This window comes from Pyxicephalus adspersus, chromosome 9, assembly GCF_032062135.1.
Source record: "Pyxicephalus adspersus chromosome 9, UCB_Pads_2.0, whole genome shotgun sequence".
Lineage (NCBI taxonomy): Eukaryota > Metazoa > Chordata > Amphibia > Anura > Pyxicephalidae > Pyxicephalus > Pyxicephalus adspersus.
This window is the reverse complement of record NC_092866.1, coordinates 38996714-39017368: the sequence shown is the minus strand read 5'-3', so window position 1 is coordinate 39017368 and position 20655 is coordinate 38996714. Positions and strand designations below refer to the sequence as shown.

General features: G+C 37.8%; 1 long non-coding RNA gene across 1 annotated transcript; it reads right to left on the bottom strand.

The window, feature by feature from the left end:
- Positions 1 to 8935: 8935 nt before the first annotated feature.
- LOC140338527 (uncharacterized) lies at positions 8936 to 17167 on the bottom strand. The gene is made up of 3 exons (XR_011922264.1): positions 17119 to 17167; positions 13786 to 13877; positions 8936 to 10148 (listed from the first exon to the last, which is right to left on the bottom strand). It is a non-coding gene; the product is annotated as an uncharacterized lncRNA (long non-coding RNA).
- Positions 17168 to 20655: the final 3488 nt, after the last annotated feature.

The following is a 20655-nucleotide window of genomic DNA, read 5'->3' as shown; positions in this document are numbered from 1 at the left end:
CGAATAAGGAAGGGATTCTTAACTGTAAGGTCTGTGAAAATGTGGAATCGGCTCCCTCAGGAAGTAGTTTCAGCAACTACTATAGATTGCTTTAGGAAAAAACTGGATGTTCTTCTAGAAGCACAGAATATAACTGGGTATTATGGCTTTAAAATAAAAATACCAGTGACTGTTGATCCAGGGAACACCTGATTGCCTCATGGAATCAGGAAGGAATTTTTTTCCTTTCTCTGGACCAATTATGTCTTATAGGGTTTTATATTTGGGATATGTTTATTTCCCTAGTGGGTGAACTTGATGGACTTATGTATTTCTTCAACCTAACCTACTATGTAACTATGTTTAGGGATTGCGCGGCCGAGGGCACTTTCCTGCACATATTGGGGGAATGTCCTGTGTATTCAAGTGTATAACCACCTGCACACTGTATTGCAAATTACCATACACAAGAATCCATGGGAGGAATTATTACACCTATTAGACCTGTCCCTGCAGTTCGTAAACATACCAACAAACTGATCTCCCATAAATTTTGTGAATTTTGCAGCTGTCATTGCCAGAGTCACGGATACAATGATTATGGAAAAGATGACTGCTGTTGTTAGAGACGCCCTTTCTAGGTTTTTATAAGGTTTGGACCCCTTGGCTTGACCATCACTCTACACCCACTAGACACCTGTGTATCAAATGGCTTACCCTCACCTAATATTCATTATATTGGCCTACAAACACCTCTCCCTTACCTAATCTGCAATACAATTACCTTCCAACACCTCCCCCTTACCTAATCCCTATTACATTGGCCTAAAAACACCACCCCTTTTCTGAATCTCTATTTCATTGGCCTATAAACACCCTCCACCTAATCGCCACACTGGTTTACATACACTTCCCCCACTTAGTCTCCAGGTGAGAAGGCTGATAACATTGTTTGAGATTTTAGTTCAGTACACAGGCAGTTACAAGGATACTGAATTACTATCAAAATAAAAAGTATATTTCTACTTGCAGAAAATAGTCTTAAAAATAAAACAAAAGCAGCAATACATCTAAATACTGATATATAGCCATCTTTTATATTTTTGTTCTGTTTACATTTATACTTTATTGGAACTCTCCCAACGAAAAGAAAGAAATGCTAAAATACTGTAGGTCTTAAGGCAGGAATCTCCCAAGCACTTTGATTTAACATTATCCACGTGGAGTACTGAAATTATTCATAATAAGGGTGGAATATAAATAAGGAGAGGAAAATAAATGGTTCATCAAGAAGAGAATCATACCATGTACAGAATTGCAGACTTTTGTTGTGTGTAAAGAGTACTTGCCACATCCCTTATTAAATACAATAAGAAGTTTCTGCCAAGTATGTCAATGTCCTAATTAAAGTCAAGGGCAAAAATGTAATGTAAATACAGCTGCTTACCAATTCATAGATGGGATGGCTGCCTTAGGTTTCATTTTATTTTGCTCTTTGCAAAGTCAATTTTCACCACTAAGCTAAGCAAAAAATTCCTTATAAAACAGAAACTCACTGCCTTTAGTAAATCAACCTCAATATTCACTCTCTGTGTATGTATATGAAATTGTGTGCTGAGTGTAGGAATTGTACTGCAGTATTTGGGTAAAAAAGCCCATCTGTGATCATTTTGCAATGGCAGCATGAAATGAAAGTGAAGATGTTTTCATGATCTGAGCATGCCCCTTCCCTAAAACAAAACAAAAAACCTCCAGGTATAGGGAAAATGTGCTAATTCTCTCTTTCACAATGCAGTGCCGATTTGTCAAATCTGAGCATTGCCATATAAGGGTCAGTGAATATACTTATGTGAATGCAACCTTTGAAAATGTTGCTAGCACACACAAGGTTATTAGGGCTTGGTATGCTTTGTACCAGACAGAAACAAAATTATCAATTTAGCCTTAACCCAGTTTTTGATTTTGCAATAGAGAGAGAGAGAGAGAGGGAATATGAAAAAGTATGTACATCTTATAAGAATTTAACCATTTGCCATTTCAGCTACAGTATATACATATTATCCGAGACATTTTTTAAGCCTGAGTGATGTTAATATAAGACAATAGGAATCAATGTGGGAAAAAGCACATGAGATAGCAGTTATGCTGCGTACACACATCAGATTTTTATCGCCCGATAATCGGCATCAGCTAGATATCGGGCGAAAATCTGGCGTGTGTACAGTCGGCGTCGTCCATCGTCCGAACGACCATCCTGGCGGATCCACAGACGATGAACGACGACCGATCCTAATGAAAGTGAAGGGGGAGAGCGCGCAGCAGGGTGCCGCTCCGTCCCTCTCCCCCTCCCCTCTCCATAGAGCAGAACGGTGCTGTATGTACAGCACTCGTTCATGCATCGTGTAGTCCTTTGTCGTTGGAAAGGATCTTGAAAAATCCTTTCCAACGACAAAAATTGCACGTGTGTACGCAGCTTTAGTCACTCTTCCTGAAATGATCACTAATACGACTTGCAGTCATCACTTATTGAAACTTTGTAACTATTTACGAAAATTCCCGTAGCAGCAGTAAAAGGACAATAATAAAATGTATTTCCATTTAACCCACTATTCGACTTTAGGTTACCCCAATCACCAGCACTTAATGCTTTCCTCCCCGCCCTCCTGCCATGTTGCTACTATTTTCCAGCTTTTTAGGCTTCACATTATTTTGCCATGCTTTGTATCAGAAATAGTAGATGTAATTTTAAACCAGATAAAATATGAAATATTTACTTTATGTTGTTACAGTAAAACTACTTTTTCCTAAAGCTATAACTGACCAAAATAAAAAAAAACATGTTTTATTGTATATTTTTGTTTACATTTTATTGAACATCACAGAAAAGCATACAGGTAAAATATACATTTAAAAAGCTTCCTATTAGTGTCTGACATTGGTGAAACCACTCCATGTAAATTTGCTTTAGATACAGTGTGTTTGTGGGTTTTGTTCCATGAACTAATGAATGGAAATTAACTCTGCTACAAGATATCAATATGATTTAAATAAGGGCTTTGGCTAGGCCAGTCCACAACTCTCATTTTCTACTCTTTGAGACATCGTTTAGGTGATTTGCTAGTTTGATTCAAATCGTGTTGAAAGGTCAATTTACCATTCAACTTCATATTTAGGACATGTAATAACTCTATCATGAAACACTTTGAATGAATAGCTAACTTTGATGACTTTAAGCTATCCAGACTCTAAAGCATAAAACAACTCGAAAATGTAACATTTCTATCCTCATGCCTCAAAGTTGGTATGGAGTTCTTTCTTTAAAATGTGTCTTCAGTTTGATCCAAATATCTTTACTGTTAATTTGGACCAACAGCTGTATCTTTGATTCATGATCCACAGTACATTGTTTTAGCAGGCCTGGTATTAGCTTATATGTTCAATTTGAAGCTGTAATCTTTCTCTAATTTTCTTTTTAACAAAGTTTCTAATTCCTGGCACACCATCCATACACTTTTAATTGGTACAATCTTTTTATTTTTTTTACTTAATTTTACTTAATTTTTTTACTTTTCATTTATTGACCTAAATTCCTTGGGCTGACAAGTCCTGAACAAATGGATTGAAGGAAAAAGAATGGTCCAATGAGTGGCAAGTGTATGCGGGAAAATGTCTTGTTGATGCCAGCAGTCAGAGAATAGCCAGATTAGTTTGGACTCATGGAAAAGCAACAGTAGTTCAAATGACCACTTGTTACAACCAAGGTAGGAGCATCTCTGAATGCACAGCACATTAAATGTTGAAAAAGATAGGCAACAGCATCAGGAGACCACCCCAGGTGATATTCCTGTCAACTAAGAACATGTACCTGTAGCTACAATTGCTATAGGCTAATCAAAATTAGATAAGCTTGGCCTTAAAACCTTGATTTTTGCTGCTACTTTTCAATGGAAGGGTAACAAATTGGCCACAAATACATTAATTTGTCCTGCCTTTAGTTCAGGCTGGTGGTGATGTTTTAATATTCTGGATGAAAAATCTTGGCACTCTTTGGACCTCTAAGTACCAGCTGAGCCTTATTTAAATACCCTGTTTCCCCGATTATAAGGCACTCTCTTATATTTTTTGAAATGCGGCACGTGTGCAGGCTTTTTACTTTCAGTTTGGCTCAGGAATAGACACGCCCTGCAGCCAGCATCAAAGACACACACGCTGAAGCCAGCATAAAGGACACACACGCAGGATCAGATATCTGGAGCTGTCTTATAAACGGGTGAGTGTCTTATTTTAATTATTTTTTTAAAAATCCGGGGTGGCTTACTTATTGGGGATGTCCTAAAATCGGGGAAACACGGTACCAGAGCATACCTTGATATTGTTGCTGGCCACATCCTTCATTTTATATTCGTAGAGTTCCCATCTTCTCTACTATTATCATCTTATGTACCATTATGGGGCTGATCATTTGGCAGTAATAATGTCAGCTGCTGTTTTTGACTGTCTCCAGTGTCATCTTATGCAGGACAAGCCAGACAACCATTTTTCTGTTTATCATATTACAGTGATACCTCTGCTAACAAAGATATTTCATTCTGGAATCACATTTGTTAGCCAAAATCTTTGTTAGCTGAAACGTGATTTCTCATAGGTTTCTATAGAAAATCAATTCGTTCTGGATGCTACCCACAATTTAAAGATAAGTTTTTTAAAAATAGTAAAAAGCACAATATAAAGGGTCATAAACTCACCAAAGGCTGAGATGAACAGCTTTCCAATTGGAACAGTCAACATATTATTAGGCAGCGTGGTGTCAGTTACTGTGTAAAATCCTCAATGTGAGTTAATCACAAACAAAGCAAAATAACAGTAGCTTGATATGCAAAAAGGAAGCTTTGATATGCAAAAAAGAACTACTGCAGAGTTTGTCTTGGTCATTAAAAAGTTACAAGATGTTAAAGAAGAGCTCACCCACCTAAGATCACCCACAACTTCAGCTGTGTTTAGCAAAAGATTTCTTGCAAACCGCCCCTGCCCCATCCAGCCTCCATCCTGCACACAGCAGTAGGGAAGCCCCATTCCTGCTTTTTTTTAGTTGTTGAAAACTTGTTAGCTGAGGTATACCTGCACTTTGTATTACTTTACACTTTTGCTTATGTTATTTGTGTGCATTATGTCCATTCTATACAGAAAGGTTTAAATCTGTGTCTGATTTTTGTTTCTTCCAGTAAGTCCCCAGATGGGAAATTTCCACACACTTCTTGCCTGGTGACCCCCTGTTACATTTTGACAAACAGAGGGTCAACAAAACAGAGGGAAAATCTCCCCAGCATATATGAAAATAGCAACACAAACCAGAGAAACATGTTAATACTTTTCAACTCTACTAAGGAAAAAGAACCAGAAATTGAATTTCTCCAACTGGCCCAGAGATATCTAACAAACTTGACTAAGGTTTTCACCATTTTCCATCCAGTCCAAAAAAATAACATTTCTTTGGTGGAGTTGGGCTTTTCCACATGAAATCAGATCTTCACATTTATCACAAATCAATCTAATGCAATCCTTCTTTTCACTAAATCCAACAAATTAATTTCAACTAATTTCAGTCTTAACTTTTTCTGTGAAAAAGTCAATAATATTATATAACACCAAAACATAAAGTTAACAGAGAAGGAGTGAGCAACAAATTCCCACCTGAAATTAGTTGTATGTGGAAAACACAAGCACACAACCAAAAAAGTTTTGTTAGACACAGGCTAATATCCATGTAATGCTAGAATCAGAGAAAGAGTTAAGCTGAACTATAAGTGGCATTCCATGAAATTCAAACACACTGAAACCACTAAAAGATATGAAAAACTCCTGGAATCTGAAAATCTCAAGAGAGAGTTCTTATGGGAATGCTGGGAATTTAGCTGGTAACAGCCCAACATGACAAACTGCTTCAATAATCTTTAGAAAAAGTTCCTAGAGAATCATTGCTAAAATACTACCACTGGAAACCTACATAGACAAAACTATACCTTACATTATCTATCATTGAACTGTGAATGGTACTGCATAACACAATGCATGGTATATATATATATACATATATATATATATATATATTTATATATATATATATATATATATATATATATATATATATATCCCTCTTTCGCCACCAAGGTGATGTTAATTGGCCTACAGTAAATTCACTGCAGCATTGCCACCCTGCTCAGTTCTGCAACACCGCATATGCTGGAGAGGAGGGTGGTCAGCTTTGTCACTGCTTAATGATAACTTTTCCCAGACTGTTGGGAAGAAAAGTGGTGCATGACACACTATTGGATGCTGTCTCCTGATTCTTAGTAAATGAAATCCCCAGTGACATGCCAGCATAGGTAAGAAAAGGAATTCTTCGTTTGTGGAGAAAAAAAGGTTTTAAAAAGGATGAAAATCACATTGATATAGTCAGCTTTTACTTTAAATCCTAATTTAGCCTAAAAATAGCTGTTGAGGTAAAATAGTTGGCTGCCAGTAAATAAAATTTAGTTTACCTTTTTCAGTTTTAATTCTGTTTACATTTTATAATTTTTTAAATGAAAAAATATCTTTTTTCTGTTCATGTTTCTATATACACATATATTCAAGAAGAAGTATTTTAAATTAACAAATCATGTGAGCCTTTATTTACTATGTTGAAATAGCCTTTTCCTATTCTGGGAGTGTCTAGTTACTTTTTGTGCTTGCCAAGCTCCTATGCCTTCCCTTTTCCTCCCAGATAAATTCTTATATAGCAGCTAAATCAGCGTTTCATGGAACCCTGGGGTTCCTTCATAGGTTGCTAGGGGTTCCCTGAGCAATTAACAATTTGTGACTATCCGGTCAATTACTATTAACACCAATGTTCTTTGGCTATCTGTAAAGGTAGCGTTCCAGAGGCCAGCAATGTAGGAAGCATTCTTACGATTCTACCGATCACCATGCTAATGTACAATAAGCTGTGAATGTGAATAAAGTAGGTATAGTAGGGTTTCCATGTGAAAGGTTGAGAAACACTGTTAAACAGTGGAACTTGAGTGACAGCCCTTAGTCTGCTGGGGCTGCTGACATTTCATTCAAGATGGTGGTGCCAGCAGCAATTTTAAGGCGCGATTTGCCACATTATTACATAAGCGTTTATAAACGTTTTACTTTTAACCCTTTCATGGAATGAGCACAGGGGTACATAAAACCCCTTACTTGTTCCCTGAAAGGGTTAAAAATATATGTAAAAATTAAGACCACTGTTTTGTGTAACTTTTAAACTTTTTTTTACAGGTTATCCCACAATGAAAGGATGATTCCCACGGCTGCATTCATGACATGAGCACAGCCGTGGGTCTCCTGACAGTGTGGGATCCCCAGGCACTGGAGGGCAAATGAAGACAAATCTCCCCATTCACCTCTAGTGCTGACAGGCTGAGAAAAAGGAAACCTTGATGACAGCTCAAGCGTCATCAGGATTTCCCTTTCCTCAGCCATTCACAGAGCGGAGCTCTGCTCTGCTGATAGCTTGGTTTTCTTGATTGCTCCCGCAGCCCTGGCGGAGCTGTGACATGTGTTCTGTATCCAAGAACACATGCCATAGTACCGCTAGGGCTGCGGGAGCAATCAAGAAAGCGAAGCTGTCAGCACAGCTGAGCTGTGCCATTTTTCAGCCATTCAGCTTAAGGGGTGAATGGGACAAGTCTCTCTATTCACTTCTAGTGCTGAATGGCTGAGAAAAAGGAAACCCTAATGACGGCTCAAGCATCATCAGGATTTCCTTTCCGCAGCCAATCAAGGAGCACTAGAGGTGAATGGGGAGACTTGACCTCATTTGCCCTCTAGTGCCGCGGTATCCCACACTGTCAGGAGTCCCACCGCTGTGCTCATGCCATAAATGTGGGAAAACAGCGGCAGACAACCCCATGTCTTATTGTACATTAGTTGGCTGATGATCCAGTCAGACACCCAAAGAGAGGCACTCTGATGAGTATTACATGCACCATATAAATGTATAACTTTTCATAATTTTAATTTATTCTTTTCATAAAGAGAACTAAAAGAATCAGTTTATATGTTTGACAGTACACACAATCAACTGTCACTAATGTGAGAAATTCAAATATAGGGTCAAATAAACAAAATAATAATAATTTGTACGTTCAATGACTGCCAACAATGCCAATGACTTTGCAGAAGAGAACACTGCTTTCATGTTACACCTGTTTCCTGTTGGATGAGTTTTGATAAAACAGGCCACAACATACACGTAAATGGCCTTGGAAGTGCGCCCAGAAAAAACATTCAGAAAGGCAACTGATGAACCTTTCTTTCTTTCTACTAGAAGATTACTAGTTAACTCACTTACCTTGTTAAGTAAAAAATAGGATATATGATAGGGATACAAAATTTATGGCAACCACTTGTGGGGTATTGTGGGTAAATTAGGCACATGCAAAACTAAATTCTTAAAGTTCTTAATATGGCTTTTGTCAGTTCTAAATTTAGTATATATTATAGTAATGTATAGCCTCTTCCTACCTAAAACTGTTTTGGTTTGAAAAACTCCCATACAATGGTCAATCAACAAATACAAATCACAGAATGTTTTTAAACATTAATATAAAGTTCTTTAAAATACATCATACACAGGGTCAAGAGATTAAAACTCTTTGCCCCCACTTGCTGTTCACCCATATGAATGTTACCTCTTAGGGTGGATGGAGCCTTACAAGCTTACCTGGGGAATGCCACCCTAATAAAACAACCCAAGCTTAAGATTGTGTAATTTTTTAATTTGATAGAAACAAATAATTTTGCATCATATGTAAAGGTTTGTGTCACCCAGACATATATTTTAAATTTGGCTAAATGTTCTCAAGCATATTGTTTATCTCCTGATTAGTTTGATAACACCACCATCCACAACTACCACATGTATTAGGCGGTTCACTTGTTTTATTAACTGTAAAGTATGAATAAATCTCTAGTTTGGTTGTTTGTGATGAAGCAGATGAAAGTGCTTATGAAGATTGACTCAAGGCTCAGTGAGCCTTGCCTATCAACTGCCCTCCAAACAAGCTATTCCTTTCATTTAACCCTATGAATAATGATTCCACAGATACACTTGGCAGTTTTGCTTAGTGTGCTATTGCCACATCTAACTAGCTATACAGATTAGGATTCTCAGATCTTTTTGATGAATAAAGCCCTCTATATGTCCATAGTTTAAATTGAGTATCTCTCAATTTAAACTGTGAACATGCTGAGGATGACTGATTTTTACATGTGATCAGAGCATAAGGCTTCTTCTTTCTGGCCCATTTTCCAGACCTTTATACATTTCATCATCTCAGTGTCAGCACGAAACACCTCCTTTCCTGACCTTGCTTTTGTAAGACAACAAAATGCATCCTGATACAAATTAGATCACTTTCATCAAAAAGATAAAAATGATTGTAGTTGACTTGTTAAAAGGCTACCTAGATTACTTCAGCATTTGTATATCATAAAACAAAAAGATGGAAATTTTACCATCTGAGCAAGTTTAAACTTTTACATGCATTTACACTGCATTTAGGATTCAAGTTGAAATGCAGATTGATTTCACAACTTACATCCTAACAATCTATTCAAGGTAATGCTCATTCCCTTCTGCCATTTCCAACTTCTCAGCTTTTTCTTGGTGGATCAAGTATAATGTCACCACTATTCAAGGCCACTTTTTTAAGGGTGGTATTTAGAACATCGTTGTAACGGGGACATTTCTCCAACTGATGTTAAACTAATTTTAGGAGTTCCTCTAAGGTAAAAGTTTGAGAATATACCCTTGATAATATAAATAAAGCTGCTATATAGAAACAATGAAAAGAGTATCTGAACACCTTATAGGATAAATAAAACATTTCACCTGGAGAACTTTTCTGTTACTTTCTATCAAATATTGTAAACTAAAGTAAACTTCAGTTCCATTTTGCTCAGGAAGTTTCAAACTAATTGAAATCTATCTCTAAAAGCTCTACCGTTGTCCGTACAGTCAAACCAATTAATGTTTTATGGTATCTTGTGTCTTCCTACATCTTCAAGGTACTTCCTTTTCACCCTGCCTTTATACAGAGGGGTTGCTCCTCCCATGGAACATATAATCCCATATGGTGTTCCTGAAAAATAAAACTACCATAGTAAGTAGGTAATGAGAATTAAAGAAACTGTAACTATCATACTTTCTGCATCATAAAAATATGGTAAAGTTGATAAAGTTGAACAAATTATTTATATAGGCACATTTTTATTTTTGATATAAAAAACAAAATATTGACGGTATATAAAGTGACATGTAATTTGAATTTATAGAGGTTTTAGGATCTGATACACAAATACTGTCACTTCTCTGATTTCTTCATTTTATTTGTAACCTGGAACTTTATACAGTATTGCTGCAAATTGGTTACTCACAGTGGCTAAACCAATGATTACATATGCCTAAAAATTACCTTGTTTACCTTCTGGGGAATTCGTGAAGAGGTTACACGGATAACATATTACCAATGCCCAGGACCTTTTAATTTTGTACAAATACTCCATGCTCATTACATAGTGCAAATGATTGTTTGTATAATTCTGTCTGTATTTGAATTCTAGTATTGGAAGAAAACGTGTTGATTTTAGGTATAACTTTGTTGTACAGTAAAAAGAAGACACAATATACATATTCTAAATAAGTGTTAAGAAAAAAACTGCTTGAATTATGCCATAAGTATTGGCTAGTATAAAATAAAGTGTTTCCCAGCCAGCCCTGAACCCAGCTAAAGTCGTGCACACTGCTCGAATCCAATAGCACCGTAAATATGTATCCAGACTCAGTATAAGATACATAGGTAGGGTAAAAAAGAGCTCAAGGTCTCTCAAAAGAAAAAAAAGGTATAAATAAAATATACATATATCAGAAACTAGCACACTATGTTCAGAAACCTATACTTGCAGTTGATACTGGGGAATGGGAAAAATATTTTGTAAAACATGGCCCAAATTGATTCAATGGGGATACATTTTTTTCTCATATTTCCTGGATCAACAGTCTGTAGTGTTTTTTAAATGTGATACCCAATTATATTTTGTGCATACAGGGATCGCCTTTCATGATCTTGCTAAAACAATTTTCTACAAGAAGACCCAAATCCTTCTCCATGATTGACTTCCCCCCTAGAATGTATGATGCTTAAAAGTGAGAGATATCTTGCAAGGACTTTATTCCATGACATAATTTAGTCATACTTTTTAAAGTTCCAAAAAAAGCAACAACTTTTTCTTCAGTTTTGTAAAAAGAGGATAAGGGATACAACGCCAGAGCTTGGGATTTATTTGAAACTTTACCTTCAAAAGGGACACACAAAGGATCCTTATCCTGGGTGTCCCCTTGTTCGAATAGATTCTCCCTCCACAGATTAAAGTTACCAAGATCAAGCAGCCATGGTTCTTCTGTCCGTTTAAATCCAGTGCTCTCCTGGCCACATATTCTAGAAGATTTCTATGGGCCAGGTAGACAGTCTGTTAGCATCCCTTCCGTGAATATGATCCATTTTCCAAAGTATAATAAATTTGGAAATACATTTTTAATCAGTATATTTTATTGTGATATACCACAGACTTGCATTTTGGCAATCATTACATGTACAAAATATGTTTTCTGGTCATTTACTTTGTATTATTATCTCTTAACTAAAAGCAGACTTTTTTGTTTGCAGTGTCAGTCTTGAACTATATCAATTGTTCCATGCTGATCTGTAACTATGGCTACACAGTCAAAAATAGATTTTTATAGAATCTTCCTGTTGCAGATATGTGGTGCTGTTGATGTTATCAGTGCAACGATTACTTCTGCAAATTACATTTATTTAATTTCCTCACAACTAACACAAGACATTCACGCCTGTATATATCTGTCTTTTCCTACAGGACTTTGTGTGATCTGAGCTTACAACTTTCTCCATCACTGGTAAACATAATAGCAAAAAACAGCTGAAAAAAAAGGTTGTATATAGGAAATCTATTGGGTGTTTACAATGCCGTGCAATGTCATCTAATTTAGATGGAATCTATACACCTCATACTTTTTGTTTTTCTCTCAATTCATTCTCTAGAGAAGCTATAGTTTTCATACTCATAATGCCCAACCTGACTTCGGTTTGAATCACACTAGGACTATTGCATTTAGAAAGCACTGATATGCATTAAGCACAATGCATTTACATGCATTGTGCAAATGCTACAAAGCATTCTTATAATATTGCAGTTCAGAATGCACTGCACAAAAAAACAACATTTTTCATGTGAACTAAAGTGAAAGGACTTTTTTCCATTATACTGGTGTTGCACACCACTGTCTAATGCAGCACAGAGAAGCAAGTGTGAATTGCCCTGAAATAGCATTAAGGCTTTTAAAAGGTGAGCTGTGACTCACTAAACTGTCGGCCAACAATAAAGACTTAAACAAACAAATAGGTCTTAAAGTGAACCCAAACTAAAATTTTTACCTTACATAAAAGGGTAGACAACCCTTTTATATGAGTTTGTTTAAAAGAAGGTAAAAGGTTACCTTCTTTTTGTGGGGGACGGGGTTTAAAACCCTTTTTTATAAAAAGGGTAAGCCCCTTTCTGTCTTGATTGCTGCGGCGTTCAAGACAGAATGAGAGCACAGAGCTTTTGGCTGCTTTTTCTTCAACGTGGTAAAAAGAATGAAGGAAGGGGAAAAAAGATGGTGGTATCGCCTGGACAAAGGAGGATACCAGGAAGACGTGAGACTCTATCCAGGAAAGCTCCGAAAGGATGAACGGATCTGCAAAGGTAAAGGTGAACATGTTTTTTTTTCAGTTTACTTCTGTTTAACCCTCTATGGTATCTACTCATTGTCATCACCCTGGCAGTATCCATTATAAGTGCAGTAACCACCATTGCAATATAGAATATATACAAATAAATTGTGCATGCATGCATACTCGTTAATTTGTTATATTGTGCATTACCTAAATTGAATTTTAGAGTAGTGTTAAGTTTCACAATAAAAATGAATGGGCTATGTATGCTTCTTACAATTATGGCTGTCAGTTACTCCACCCAAGTTAATAGAGCTTCTGATTTCCACCAATGTGGCGTTGGCATTTGCTAGATCCTGATAACCAGGGAACAGGGAACCCTATTCATACTTTATACCATTCTAAAAAGGGAAATTAGGATTTTAAATGTAGATAACAAAAAAATATAAATTTCAAGTAACCACTCTTTACAAAAGCACCCCATAGTTTTGCAAATTGCTATGCATATCCTGTAATTAACATTCAATTTCAAAATGTTTACATGAAATAAAAGACTTAAATTCTAGTTAAAGTTTGCCAGGAGTTCCTGCTTGTATCTGGGAGTTTAAAGCCTAACTCGAGTTTCAGGTTCCTTGCACTGCAAGGGTTACATGCCTATATTTGTCTGGTGGCAGAGTAAATGGTACTTTTATTTAGCTTATCTCTTTGCTCTCCTGCGAGTTCCATCACCTATGGAAGATACAAATGGATACATACATATGGATCTTACATAAGCCATTACCGTTTGTGGTCACTGGCAGTGATGTCATCCAGTACCAAATAACTGCACTGCATGGGGAGGAAGCCAAGTGCCTGGCAACAGCCTGCTGCAATCAGGTGGAAAATAAGTGCATCAGCTACCAGAAAAATGAAGGGCAAGTAAAGTCTTGTTGGCCTCCCCCTAAACAAAAATACAAAGCCTTACAAACAAATACTAAAGCCTTACCTGTCTAGTGCTATCACCACTGCAAGGGAGGTTTTTAGCTGAACCTTGACTAAAGCTTTAATTGACTTTGACGTTTTCACACTCTTAGGCCCCTAGAGGAAAAAAATATATATTACTTTGTTATTTAATAACATGATTACATTATAGTACATGAACAATATACTACATTATCAAAAATAGGCATTAAAATATTAAAGAATGTGCTCACCAAAAATACAGTATATTTTCCCTTTAACAATACAAAACTCATACATAGCACATTCCTGATATTTGGAAGCTTAAAGAATGAATCATAACAAATGTGGGGATTGGACTGAATTAAATTTGGCTTGTGCGCCAGTTCTCTTTTGTTTAATAGAATGGGAGTGACTGCATTCATTTCACTAAAGGCCTGGAGTAACAAGGTATCAGTTCCAAGAACTGGATTTGCCTTCTCACAGCAAAAACCAGATGCAAACTTTCAGAGCAGATTTAGGTTCAGGTCTGATTTCTGATTTCAATCTGCCATTTTAATACATCACACCCTACCTCACCTTGATCATCAGTGAAAGGCTCTGATACAGGCAGTTCAGCCAGCTCTCATTAAGTAATTGAAGCCACAGGGCTCATCCTATCATAAAAATTTGCAAGTATATACTACTGTTTATATGAGTGACATGAGCAGGGTTTAATACTGCCCACCCTAAAATTCAGAGAGTCAACCTGTTTTCTGTTCTATTCACCCCGTAGCATTGTATAATCAGAGCCTTGACTTGCTATTCCCTGTATGGCTGCCAGTCCTGAATGTTTTTTCAGTTCATGTTTATGGTTCAGTTTGGGTTATATAAGTGTCTGTATTTGTGTGTCTAAATGTTTGACAACTTTTACATTTGAACATATGGCTTAGCACTACTTTCCATGCTAGATATATAGTCGCTGGCCATTTTATTTAGTACATCTGTTCATCTCCTAATTAACACAAATATCTAATCAGTCAATCACAGAGCAGCATTTAAGCATATAGACACTGTCAAGAAACCTGTTGAAGCTTACATTGAGCATCAGAATGAAGAAGAAAGGTGACAAGTTTAAATGTAACATGGTCATGGTCGTGGTGCAATTCTACAATTCTACAAATTTCTACAATTTACAGAGAGCCTGAAAATGGAGGACTATCCAGTAAGCAGCAGTTCTCTGGGTCAAATCATCTCAAACTGGTTTCTTGAATATGACAGCAAGATCACTGTACTCAAATGCCCTTCACAGTCAACAGATCTCAATCTCAATCCATTAGAGCATTTTGGGATATCATGGAAAGGGGGATTTTTTTTTAGATGTGCAGTTTTTAAATCGGTGAAACAGGGTGATGCTATCATGTCAACATGGATCAACATCCAGTAAATTTCCAATATGTTTTTGGATCTATGCAATAAGGAACCACAGCAGTTCTGAAGGCAAAAGTGGGTCAAAAACAATACAGGAAAAGCGTACCTACTAAAGTTACTGGTGAATATAACTATCTGTTTTTGTTTTCTGTATGTACATGGATATTCCACAATGGATTGGAATGAATTTCCCTTGTCATGTTATGTTGGGTGTAGTTCTATGTATCTGTGCCTATTTTGTATATAGGTATACTGCTATGTAGCATTTCTATTTTTTGGCTGGTTGTAATTACCTGTATTTGAAATTATGTCCAGACCATGCATTGTACCACATCAGTAAACAGATTTTTGATGTTCCTTTTAGCTAAGTGCACTGCACAATTTTTCATGTCTGCTCCACACCTTTGATTACTGTGCACATTCCTGAAGTCCCAATTTTACTGTGTGTGTTAAACCATGATTATTGTATTGTGTCACCATACCCACTAATTTGCATATATTTAATGTCTACAGTTATTATTATTATTAGACAGTATTTATATAGTGTTACCATATTATGCAGCACTGTACATTAATACAACTTTGGCACTGTTTGGCACGTTAACAGTGAATAACAGAGCAGTCCCCTTTAAAAACAAAAAGAGCCACTAAAAAAAATAGGCGAGTTCAACATAAGAAGCTGGTTAGGGGTGACTGTAGTCCTTGGCGGCCCTGACTGGGTGGAGGTGCTTGTAGTATAGACACCTCTTTCTCTCTGTTAGCTAGTGGCTGGAGCAAATCGCTATGTGGCTGCTGGTCTGAAAGGTCCAGCAGGGACAGACTGCAATGTTGTGGCCTAATGTCACTTTCTCCCTGGTGTCCAGAATCCTAACAGGTGTCTGGTGGTGGGTAGGCCACAATGTTCTGGCCTACCTAATATTTAATTTTATTCCAGGTGGCCCAGTAGACCTGGCAACCAGAGTGGAAAAATGCCTCTATCTTCATCCCCTGCATCCTCTCTAGCAGTTCTTCTTGTCTTCCTTCAGCTGTCCCTCCTAATGTCTATAAAGCTCCTCTCTCCCTGCGTCCTCCTTTGCAAGCATTAGGGCATAGGGCTTAGGTCGCTTGTCATGGATAAAGCCAATTAGGTCTTCATTCTCCTCAACACATGGCAAGACTGCTTGAGGGGCTTGGGTTGAGCAGCCCCTGTGGCTTAAGGTGGCTGCCAGCCTGAACAAAAAAGACAGAAAAAGTGTTGTCCTGGTCCTGGTAACTGAAATCTATTTTTATAAACTTTTTGGTTTCAAAAAGCAGCACACAAGAAAAACACCTGGACAAAAAGAAAATTATCTCATTGGTGACTTAGGGTCAGTCAATGTCTCGAAGTGTCAGTGGATGTGAATATAGAAGACGAGAGATTTGCCTGGAACCTCTGCATGACTGGGGATGCCCCAGCATTAGAAGATCTGGAAAGCATCTGGAAGTGTTAGGCCTGAGAAATGTTTGTAATAAAGAACTATTTGACAGAGAGGGCCTAATTAAGGGGGAAGTTATGGCCAGTGCCAGGTCTGATAGCCTGAAGGTTTAACGCCATACAAGAATCACATGCTTTTCTCCAATGTGTCTGCCTGACTCACACACAGTGTTTTCCTGAGTAACACAAAAACACACTCCTCCAGCTGTGTTACTTGAGGTTCCCTAAAATGATGTATCATAGATGACTGGGTATTCCTGAATGCACACACACATATGTATACATATATATATATATATATACACACCCTCTGTGCAGATGGTTACCATGGCAGTGGTTCAAAATACCACAAAATACTTCCTGGCCAAACAGGGACACGGGGAGGAACAGAATACAAGACCGAGGATGATAATAGCAACCGCTGAATGCAACATAGCAACAGGCTGTTTTCAGATGTAATACTTTGCCTGCATTTCAGTATACATAGAAATAATATATATATTGTTTTCTGTGTACCTTTTTCTCAGTATCATCTGTGATGGCAGACAGGAAACTGAGTTCTGTTTCCTCCTCAAACTGTGCTAACATCCACATGAAACAAATGTGCTGCAGTGATTATTTGATCGAGCTTGGTGCTCAGCAGTACCATTGAAAAAAGTGCAAATATACCTGACTTGTCAAAGGAAATCAACAACATACTGTGTCTATTAATAGGAAGTCTGTTTCTGCAGAACCTTGGTCTGTGTAATTTGATGTAAAAAGCAGTAATGGATTTCAGCTGACTGATGACCCCCAACCCTCCCCACACATTTTCTATGGTGACTCGCCCAAAAACTACAAACTCAATGCAAAAAAATATTTGTAATGCCATTTGCAATGTAATTACAAAATTAATTAATTTGTTTTTTTAATTGGTTGCTATTCTTGCTCATACCCTTGATACTTTTATGAAAGTCTCAAACCTCTAGGTGCACATCCTTTTTCATTTTTAAATTTTTAAATTAGGTAATTTAATACATACAGTATATACAGATTGCATGCTACAGGTCATCATCTAAATAAGAAAAATAGGGGCAAAGGGAGTCTGTGAAATCTGCTGCCCTAACCTATGGAGAATGTTCACATACTGTATCTGGGCCTATGAATACGTATTTCACACTGACTGATTTAATCACTGAATCATTTTAATTCATTCTGATGAAGTTCCACTTTTGTATGACTGGTCGATGGTCTTTAGTTTCTACAGGCAAGAATGTGTACCATGTTTGGGATTTAAAAACCAATTGTTTATCATAGAACAGTTCCAAACGTAAGGCTTAGTGTAACTTACATTAGTCATGCAGTTACATATATAATGTAACATATATAATGAAACAAGTTAATTTTTTTTGGAAATGTGCAGAAAAATTTAGTGAAAAATCGCATCTATACATAGTGTAACTGTGACGCCATGACAACCCTGACAACCTTTTCTGTAAAATCATTATTATTTGTGGGGGTCTTCATTGCTCCAACATTTTTACTGTAAGGACTTATGGTCACTTTCCCTATACTTGTCATAGCCGAGTAGGTCAATTGAATCAAGCCCTCTCCCACTTAACATAAATATCCTCCACCCTCCCCTTTCAGCTACTGGATTTCCTTTCTTTCAATCATCTAGTCTTAGTGTCATGTTTACCTAGCTACTTAGTGTGGGCTTCAGGCAGGAATGCCCACTTATCCACTCTTAAACCTGTATCCTAATTATTATGATTCTGCATGACATTTTGTTGTTTTCCTCTGGTTTATTTCTTAGTTGTGCTGTCTCATAAACCTGTGGTTTTGGGTTCCAGGCCAGTGATGGTTTAGCTTTGATAAGTGTATTTTTGCCAAAATTAATTTTAAATATATGGAATTTCTGTTTTGTATTTTCTTTTTTTTGTATATAATTTTTTATTAAGATACAATCAGTGTCATTAAAAACAAAAAAAAAACAACTATTGCAATAACCATATTGAACAAACAAAACAAGTAGTAAGTACATACATATTGTGCATATAAAGACCATTGAATGTTTATAAACCTGAGCATCTCAGTTTAGAGCAAGAGTAAGAAAAGTGATAGAGAAGTGAAAAGAAGGGGGGGGGGGGGGGGGTAGGTGGGGAGAGGTGTGTAAAGGCAGTTTAGCAGTAACACAATGTCACAAGTATCCAACCAACAACCTCCATTAGTGAAGAACACTATTCTGCAGTTTGATATTGGGGTAGCAATGTGTTTAAATCTGTTGTAGTGAATCTAGGAGAACCAAATTTGGGTACTTTTTTCAGCTTTCGCAGTTGACATGGTCATCAGTTCCTCCATACAGTAAATATATTTTACTCTTCACAACCATTGTCCAATCGTTGGGGGGCTATCCTGTTTCCAGCATGCCGGTATGCATGCCTTCACTGCATTAAGCAAGTGGCGCAGCAGAGAGTGTTTATAACGTTTCTTAGACATGCTGGAAACATGAAGTAGCCCTAGTTCATCTTTACCAGAAATATTTGCACCCGTGAGTTTGCAAAGAAGATGTGTAAAAGCGTCCTCAGAGCTGATTTACATCTCCAGCATTTTTTGTCAAGATGAGGGTAAATTGTTGCAAGCTTAGTGGGTGTTCTGTACCATCAGGTCAGTAGCTAATAATTTATTTACTGATCGCTGCCTTACAATACCATATATTTTTGTTCCTCTGTGAACGGCATGTTCAGATCCCCTTACCACTTAGAAACAAGTTTAGGCAGGGACGAAATCTGGGTGGACAATAGCGTTTGGTAAGCATAGAAAAGAGTGCCCCGAGGCAAACTGACTCCTGTGGAAGTAGTTGATGCTGAAATGTGTGGGAGGAGGATCGGAGGAGGTATGTCAATTGTATGCCAATTGGCACAAATGTGCCAATTGTTCAGCATGGGTAATTCCTTTTCCATTTGTAATCTTGTAAGTGGAACCCATGAACCATCCGCCAAAAAATGTACAGCTCTGTACATTCCTTTGGTCCACCATAATTGAAAACTGGGTCTATTTGCCAGTCTGGATGTTCTAGGACTGGTGACAATGAGGAGGTATAGTTGGAAGAGTTCTGTGATGTAAAGTATTTGATTACAATTTACAATGTAGAACCTATCAAAGGGTGTTTTAGCATTGTGTTTATACAGGATGGTGGTGCCCAAGGCAGAGTGTCTATAGAGATAGGAGAGACTTCTTCTTCCGTTTGCACCCAAAGTTTCATTGTTCTGTTGGAGCACCAGTCTTTGAGGTGGGCTGGATCAGTGGTCACCAACCTTTTAGGCCCCGCTGACTACTAAAATTACAGGCTCCTGACCGCATGCGCGGAGAGCTGGGTGTCACTCAAAGGGGGAGGAAACCTCCCCCATAGTGACATCATGATGCCAGAACCCTGCCCACTCTCCCATCGCAGATCTGAGTTTTCGCTGGACTCAACCTGTTCGTATCCCTGAACCTGGGATTTGTACGGGGGGACATAGTCCCCGGCTCTGGCTGGTTTGCCCTGCCAAGAGGTCCTTCCCCTGACCCAGCTTGGGGGCGCACAGGCCAGAGCCGTGGACTACCAAAATTTTCTTACGGACCACCAGAGGCTTGCGAATCACCGATTGGAAACTGCTGGGATGGATAAATTGCCTGATGGTACAGAACTGGATCAGGGAAAGCCATTCCGCCATCCTTTTTAAGTAGTCGGAGTGTTTTTACACTTATCCGTGGAGTTCCAGGGTACCAAAAAAACTGGAGGAATTCTGATCTAAATTTCATCAAAACCGACATAGGGATTTGTCGGTCCCCCAGACGCCGCCCATGCAACCTATAAGAGGTGCACATCTAGCTGCCCTGGCTGTCCACCTGGAATCTATTGGGGAGGGATTTTGTCCATCTGCCCATATTGCTGCAGTTTTTGAGCTCTAATTTGCTGCCCTTTTTTTGCTGAAGAGGATATTTCTTTTCCCCCCATCAATTTTTGTTGAGATAATTCCCTTCTCCTCTCCCCCATTTATTTTGCTTGCCAATAGGATTTTCATGTGATAA